Genomic DNA, 8,450 nt, shown 5'->3' with positions numbered 1-8,450 from the left:
TATGACTATGATTATGGTTAATTGTGCCTCATACCTGGTAAATTGCCAGTACTCAATAAATGTTAGTTCCTTTTCTCCTTGTTCCACACATCAAATCATTTCCCATCATTCATGCCCTATCACTAATTTGTTTCTAAAGTCAGATCAACTCAGGGCAAATGAGATATGCTGGCAGTAGCTTGGGGGGCAATGCCGAAAATGTCAATGATTGTCTGAAAATAATTTTGATACAAGATTCCATACTCCAACAGTACAGAAATGGACAGCTCAGAGGCGTTGGCTTTCTGGCATTATTGCCAAAACAAAATTCTCCATTTTTGGATGTATGCAGTCAGGGATCCCCAGTATCCTCCAATGAGGGCTGGAAAGAGTTGTGAGAATAATCACTCACCTTCAAGTCCCAACACTAAAGACAAAATAGGGAACCAGTGAGCTTCCTGAAGATTGTCTGGGACAGGGATCTCTTTGAGCTTTTAGAGAGGTGAGGGAGACACATCTGAACCATGAGCTAGTTTGAGTTGCCCCACATGGAAAAGGAAAAGGAGGAGGTGAGGCCATGGGAACCAGGAAGACTGGTTAAACTAGGACCTGGACATTCTGATGCATAAAGTAGGAGGAAGTCCTGGGTCACCGATTGAGATGACAAGAGGTGGAAGTGTTGGAAACAAGGGTTTATGAAGAGACAAAAAGGACACCGAAGCCCAAAGTTGAGCCAGAGAAGAGCTACTGTCAAATCCTAATCATAGAGAAGTCCAAAAGAAAGCTCTGTCAAGTCCTGTGGAAAGAGATTGGAATAGAAGTGAGTTGAGGTAAGAGAGGAGTATAAGAGAAAGTAGAGTATAGCCACAGTTGGGCAGCATCTTGTCACATCTTCCGGGCTTCTTGGTGGTGTATGTCCTGCTAACTTGCAGCCCTGTTGTAAACCATTGATTAATAATTGATTCTTAATTTGCCTAAAGTCATTCTCTTTATTTCTTCTTCTACATACTGCTTGGGAAGTCCTCTGGGAATAGAATTGATAGCCATTTGAGTGGTGATGTTGGGACAAGGGTTCAGTACATAGTCCATATACCAGGCTAGGTGGTTCTAGAGAATAGGGTGGGAACTTTTCTATAGTCCTCTCTACTAATTTTAATTTTACAAACCCGGAAAGGTGGCCTTACCTTAACTCATGATACAGGCAATTATTTCAATGTACAAAAAGAGTTAGAAATTTCATTTTGTTCCTCATTTCACTGTGATATACATGACATCATCAGTTCAGACTATACTACTAAGCTTTAGAAACATTACATGAAGCCTTGCAAAAATGAGACAATGAATTCTTTCCAAGCATTCTCTAGTGACTTGGATCTATGACATGAAACCCTGGCTAGAAACTAACATACCAGATAGGGATGTCAGAAGGGGGTAGGATTAAATAGACACCAGTTCTAAAGAGTAGAGTCTCAACAAAGTTTCTTCTATGTGGTACTCATACTTTCTCATTGACCCATGCTTTGTATTTTTACTGGCTGGGACAGCATTTTTGGCGTAGAGCAGATCTAAGACCCTGATTCTTGAATGGTTTGGCAGGGCAACAGTCCAGATCTTTCCCTCCAGGTTGCAGATATGCTACAATATTTTCTCAGGCCAACATTGGTTCAGGCTGGAGGGGCAACATCGATTTTGAGCTCCTGTTGTTGCACAGAAGTCAGAGGACTTGTCTGACCTTTGACTAGGCTTCAAGACAGTCTGTCCCCTCAAAGGAAATTTGGGTGAAGAGCCAATCACACAGGAAAGCTATAAATGACCAGGTCCACTCTAGAAGTTATAAGAACACTCCCAGGTAAGTGTGTGAAGAATAACACTTCACTGAAGACTCTGAAGAGGGAGAATATGTGAAGGCTATTATATGGCTTTGGGATCGACAGCTTACTATATCTACACTAGGGTCAAGGTCACAACCCTGTCTGTCGTGGGAGGTAATTCCTACTGTCAGTCATCAGGGGAGTGGCTGGATCTATCAGACTTGGCACAGAGTTTCATCACCTCCATGCTGGCTGCCAGGAGGAGCAAGCGATTCCTCCTTCAGAGCTCTGACCCAAGAGTGGATAGAAGAAACCTTGTTCTCAGTCTCCCATACCCCAGCTGAGACAAAGTAAATCCTGCTGAAAACTCCACTGATGTTAAGAGAGAATAAGAGAGAGGCTATGTAAAGTATTTACTTACTCCCTTCTTTCTTCTCTCCTCTCCATCCCAAAAATCACTGCTCAAATTCCAGCTTGCATTGTCTCTTGTCTGGACTTGTGCAGTCACTTCTCCAGTTGTTTCTCTACATCCTTTTGTCCCCCCACCCCCACCCCAATCCATCCTGGCAACTATATCTGATTTCTGTTCAAAATTCATCAATGCCCTTAAGGAACTACCTTTCTAGATTCATCTGCAGCCTCATCTCCCCACATGTGTTCAGGGCATTTTCTCATTGTAGACTGGGAGGTCCAGGAGAGCAAGGTTGTCTCCTTCACTGAAGTTGCCCCAGTAACTATGGTAACACATGGTGTACAGCACGTGAGCCATAGAGAATTGTTAGTTCTATTTCTTTTGATTACTCTCACGGTTGGCATAGCCCTGGCTTCCTGTGCTGATGCATTGGCAAAACCAGCCACATATAAGGTAATTAACAATAGGAAAAAAGTCCCTTCTTCAATTTTACTCTGGAGGCCTAGATTTTTTAAAAAATATATTTTTGGTTATAAGAATATGCGGTTTTTTGGGAGGACTAAATGTACCAAAGAGACTGAAATTTCTTAAATGTAGGCTAAAGGGAGACTACTTATTATTTTTACCACTAAGTGAAAATTATGCCAATTGTATTTTCTTGGTGACTAGAAAATGTCTCTAATAAAACTTGTGTTTTTCTGAAAGTTTTTTTTCAGCAGGAAGATTACGTCCCACTGGGCTAGACCGTATTGTTGATTATAACAATAAGATACACGAAGGGTAAAAAAAAGTCACAAAAATTTTTGTATCAGGAAATGCTTAAAATGTTTCCAAAAAATGTTTATCAGGAAATGTTATTCCAGAATCAAAACATTTCCTGTCTGACAATTATACTTCAGAGAAAAATCATGTGATGTGATGCCAGTTATGGGGTCTTATAAAAAAGAATTTTTATGATGGGATTTTTTTTTGAAAAGAATTCATTATAAGTAACACGAGGGACGTGAGAATTGCCCAGAATCATACTTTGCAAAAAGTTTATTATTTACATAAAAATGTAAGCCTTATATCTTATAGAAAAATATAGCAAATAAAGTGGAAATTCACCAATCTCTCATCAGTCAGAAATGACTACTCATAACATCTCAATGAACTTAATTCCAGGGAGTCTCAGTGTAAATATATGTGCTTGTGTTCAATCTTATGTAAATAGTTTTAATAATAACTACTATATCAACAACATATCATAGATATCTTTCTCTGTCAATAAGTCTAGATCTACAGTATTAATGCTCATAATTGTGCCTATATATCACATATATCCACTGGGATATTCCTAGCTTGAGTAGCAGGTCTCCAAGCATCAAGTCCTCATGTGATATATGAAAAAACCTGGGTCAGAGGGATGGGGGAGAAGGGAGCACCTGAGTGGGTGGAGGGAGTCTTTCTTGGAAGTAATCTTCCTCATATGTGTCTACAGTCAGGACCAGTCATATGCCCATCCTAGACACTACCAAATGAGAATGAATTGATAAGATACGGTCAGTCAATCTGGGATTTCTTCTCTGTGACTGATTGCATTACTACCTAAGCAAAAACAGGGTTCTGTGAGTAAGAAAAAGGAGATGAGATACAAGAAGCAAGTTTAAATCCATGAATTCACAATGATACCAGCAAACAAACTCATTCGGTCACCACTGGAACACACTAGTGAAACAACTCATTGTTTTGAAAACTGGCAAATTAAGAGAAAGAATCATATTTGTCCTATATCACTGGGAAATAAAATCATTGAGGAAAGTATTTCCTCTCTATAGACATATTCCAGCTAATAAATGAAGAAATGATAGAGTTAAAATTTCACCATTTAAAACATCTACTGAATTACATTAGTATCTAATTCAGTGTATCATATTCAGTGTCGCATGGATATAGGCATTGAGTATCAACAAGTATTAGCGCAGAAACAATACAACATTCTATTCCTCCCGATGGAAGGACACAACACCATCTAAGAAGTTATCTTGTCAAAAAGTAAAAAATAAAACCTGAATATAATCAAGGTTCTAGATTACTAATTTGTGGGAAATATGGAGACTGCCCTCAAGAAATTCCAGATTTTAGAAGATCTAGAGAATGAAGAACCTGGTGTCTCCAACAAATATATTCCAAGGAAAAAAGTGCTGGAGAGTTAAAAGAAACTTAAAAGATATCTCAACCAATTGCTATGTATATACTTTGAATTCCAAGTCAATTCCAATTCCAATACTTTGAATTCAAACTGTTAAAATATATGTATGTATGTATGTATATATATATATATGTGTGTGTGTGTGTGTGTGTGTGTGTGTGTGTTTGTGTGTGTGTGTGTGTATGCTGATCTCTGAAAAGATCTTTCATGATCAAGGAATTAGTGTTAGTTTTTCAAAGTATAATAATAGTATATTGGTTGTTTTTCAAAAGAGACTCCTTATCTTTAAGAAACATCCACTGAAATATTTACAGATGAAATGGTAAGATACTTCAAGATAATATGGTAGTTTGGTTAAGACAAGTTTGGATCTGAATTGCTAATTGATGAAGCTGAATGATAGGTGCATAGGGGCTTATTAATCATTCTGTCTATTTTTGTATATGTTTGAAATTTTCCCTAATAAAAAGTAAAAAAGAAAGGAAGAGAGAGAGGAAGGAAAAGAGCAAGAAATAGAGAGTACTTTTAGATGGACAATCAACAGCATTTGCCATATTTTAATTTATCTGACTAGTTTGTTATAGAATATATAGGTTGCTTTCTACTTTTCCCAATTATAAAAATGCTATATGCCTTTCTGCATATATCTTTTCATACTAATAAATTCCTAAATGTGGGATTATTGAGTCAAATGACAAATTTAATACCTAAAGTCAAAGCCTTCCAAAGGGCTCTCCCAAACTACATTTTCAAGATTTTAGAATTATTTAAATAAAATCAGTGAGAATTTTATTAAGATGTTATATTTATAAATTAATTTTAGGAAAATTGGCATCCTTATATTATTGAGTCTTCCTATCTACAAATAGCATGTTTCTCCACTTTGCCTTCTTTTATCTCAATAATTTTATAGTTTTCCTCACATTGATTTTTGTATATTGATTTTGTAGCTGGCTGCATCACTACACTCTATAATTTCTAAAAGTTTTTCAGTATATTTTCTTGGGTTTTTGAGGTATACACAGGTCATGCCCAAAGCGGGAAAAACTAAAGTGGTGTTTGACAAGGAAATCCAGAAACACCCAAATCTTGTTCTTGACCTTCTTTTCTCTTAAGTTCCCAGAAAAATATATACACAAGCACACACACACACAGACACACACACACACACCCCCAAAATGAACAAAAACCAAACCAAACCAAATGAAAAAACCAGAGCAAGGGGAATGATCACTATTATCTGATGATTTGCCCTGGGATCTCATGTTGAACTCAGCAAATTAGGCCACACAGTACACTATGTATGCTTACCTGGTTTCGGACGAAGGCAGGCCATGAAATCTTCCTGTTTATTTTTACCTTAGAATCCCATCCTCAATCTTGGCTCTTGCCCCTGCAATGTACTTGGCCAGGAGAAAGTTGTGCAAGAGCAAAAAATTATTTGCTCCAAAGCTTGGGGAAGTTAGACTGCATCACTGGGCTTATCTTGCCTTTTAGGCACAATGAATGAAAAACCACAAGTGGAGTTAATACGTTGGCTATCTCCCAAGACAGGGCTCTGACATTGTTTCCTCAGCCCTATTAAAAGAGTCATAAGAGCCCTTCCCATTAACTCCACTGGACAATGTGCTACCATGGCAGAGAATAGCTCCTTCCCTTGGGAGGGTACCTATAAAATGTCTTTGAACTTGATCAGTCCAAAATTGGAATGGAGGTAGGCAATAGGGGAAAGGAGCTGTGTGTATCCCTTAGTCCACAAATCTAAATGCATTGTTTATGAGTAATGATAAGTTTTCTACATCCTTTTCAGTCTTCATATTCCTTACTTTACTTTCTTATCTAGGTGCATTAGCTAGTACTTCCAGAATAGCATTGTAGCATTAAGTATGTATTTATTCCTATATTTAATGGACATGCTCTTAGAATTTCACTGTAAACACAAAGCTAGCTTCCAGTGCATATATGTAGCCATTTACTAAAATTTCTTTTATCAAAAATGAATATTGAATATTGAATTTTATCAAACATGCTCCCAGCATCAATTAAAATGTTTCTATTTCTTTAACTTATTTATTATGGAGAAATATATTAATGTTTTCTCAAAATTAATCAAAATTTTCTCAAAATCATCTTCTTTCTCTTTAAGCCCATCATACTGTTGCATTGAGTTCAAGGACTCTTAATGTCCCACCTGGGCTGATCATATAGTCTTAACATGGTCCCCTGACTCCAGGCTCACCATCCTCCCCACTACACAACAGGGGGCCTCCTCAACACAAAGGGCATTATGTCATCCTCTTGCTTAAAATCCATTGTTGATCCTATATGTATCTTGCTGTTACATTGCCAAGGCCTTTTATTATTTGGCCCATTTGCTTTCTACTTCATGTAGAAAGAGGCCACGTGATCAAATGGAAAGAGCTCCAGATTGGAATCAGAGATGGATTTGAGTCCTAGCCCTGCCTCTTATTAGTTATGTGACCCAAGGCAAGTTAGTTAAGTCTCTACTATTTCATCTGAAAAACAGAGCCAGAATTAAGTTACAGTTTATGGTAAGGACTAATTAAGACAATGTACTATAAAGAGTGCAACCCAAGAAAGCACTCAAGAAATTATTGCTACTTTAATCTTCTACCATTACTCTATCCCCTCCATATATCCTTTGTTCTGCCTTATTAAGCAGCTTACAATTCTCAAACACATCATATTCTTTCTTATTCTACTTGGAATGCTTCCCTTCCTCAGCATCTCCATCCCTAATGTTTGTTCTCTTAGCTAACTTGTGCACATCCTTAAAACTTAACACCAAAGTTTTTTCTTTTGGGAAGCCTTTCTTGGCCTCATTCTGGTAGTTTGTTGTTCTCTCATTATTGCCATAGTAACACCATCTTCATTGCTTTGTATTCTAGCACCCAGAGGAAGAAGGGTCTGTAAAGCCACAGCATAACGGATATCTCTCTAAAATACAGAGAGTTGGGCAGTGCTGCCTTTGTGCCTTCCACATCAAAGTGGCCTGGGCACATATTCTCTCCCACACAACTGGCAGTAGCCAGGACCCCAGGAGTGTCTCCTGTCCTCACTCAGGAGTAGCAAAGGTGGAGGATGCTACATGGTGTCTACAGAATTATACCAGAACACTCCATCTTTCCACCCCCTACGGACTTTAAGGAGGGCTAATATTCCTAGAGGTTGCCCCTAGATGATGGAGTCAGAAATTCATTCTTTTTTATTGCAATCTGGCTGTGATCTGTAGGGATATAGGTTATGATATCAAGGACATTTTCTGGAATACTTTAAGAGAAATGATAAATGATGAAATAATAGACAAAAAAAGAGCACAAAAATGTCTACCTGGTATAGAAAGTACCACTTCTCTTCTGACCAAGGAATGTGTTGTGTTTAATGATCTTCTTCCCCCTTTCCCTCCTTCTTTTCTCTAGAATACCTCCCTCATTCAGAATCCTTGCCCCCAAACCATCCTTTTCAACCTTTAGCTTCTGGCCAGTTGGTTTTCCCTGAGTTTGGTCAACTTATTCAATCCAAGTCTTTGCTTTAACTTTTTTTTTTTTTCAATATCTTATTATCTTAAACATAGTGAGGGAAAGTGGAGGCAGGTGCATGGGACACTCTGTACTATTTTTGCAACTTTATGTGTATCCATAAGTATTTTAAAGTAAGAGGTTAGAAAAGAATTTCTTCCTCTTTAAAAAGATTAAAAAATATTTCTATGAGGAATACCTCACCTTCCCACCTTGTGCAATGGCATTGTTGTTATCATTCATTTGATGGATAATGAGATTCTGCTCTTTGTCCTATGAGTGGGTTGATGCATTGGAAAAAGCACTGAAATGATGAATCTAAAGACTTGAGACAAATTACTTCATAATCTGGGCATCTATAAAATGAGGATTTATATTTAATCTCTCAGTTCTATGATAATGCAAAGAAACATTATATAAATTACCAAGATTTGTCAGATAAATATCTTATGTTAAAAGTGATTAAGGAATAAATATCTACTTATTGCATAGTATAACAAAGGTAAAATTTTCAATGA

Source organism: Lontra canadensis, unplaced genomic scaffold (assembly GCF_010015895.1).
Source record: "Lontra canadensis isolate GAN:19392208 unplaced genomic scaffold, GSC_riverotter_1.0 scaffold51, whole genome shotgun sequence".
Lineage (NCBI taxonomy): Eukaryota > Metazoa > Chordata > Mammalia > Carnivora > Mustelidae > Lontra > Lontra canadensis.
Note: the sequence above shows the minus strand (reverse complement) of the source record.